Raw genomic sequence first — 655 nt, 5'->3', positions numbered from 1 at the left:
AAAAAATAAATAAAATTGTACTCATTGTTCGATTGCAAATATTGCGACGGGTTACTTTCTGGTGTTCTCGTGTTGACCCAGCACCCAAATGGAAAGTATTGAGTCTCTTCTCGCCCATCTGATGAGAGGCATACTAGGGCATGCTACGACGCAGGCAACACGAGTCTAATGTAGTAGTTGTTTCATTGCTATGATAAAAAAATAAAAAAAAAAATTAAATAAAGGCCAACCTCACTGCTGTAGTGGTTAGCTGGTTAGCACAGTGAACTCTGGATCTACAGGTTGGTGGTTCGAGTCCAATTTATAAAATTTAGCGTAGTGAATTCATCGGGGAACGACATTTATGACAAGCTTAGCATTTGTACCTAATACGGTAAAAAATAATCCTTTTTTTTACGTAGAGCTGTTTCCTCCTCGTGTAAATGGGATAGCTGAAGTTTGTGTCGACTAAGGAGGAAACTGCTCAGGTCCATGGTATTTTCTTCTGAATCATTTTCTCCAGACATTCAATTAAAGGTTCCTCTATTATACTTGGTGGCGTACCTGCCTCGGTGGCGTAGTGGTCAAGACGCTCAGGGTTTGGGCTCGATTCCAGCCGAGGCATGGAATTGTATCCTTATTTATTTGAGAATTTGACCACATAATAATGGAGCTC

Source organism: Diaphorina citri, unplaced genomic scaffold (assembly GCF_000475195.1).
Source record: "Diaphorina citri unplaced genomic scaffold, Diaci psyllid genome assembly version 1.1 scaffold8170, whole genome shotgun sequence".
Lineage (NCBI taxonomy): Eukaryota > Metazoa > Arthropoda > Insecta > Hemiptera > Psyllidae > Diaphorina > Diaphorina citri.
Note: the sequence above shows the minus strand (reverse complement) of the source record.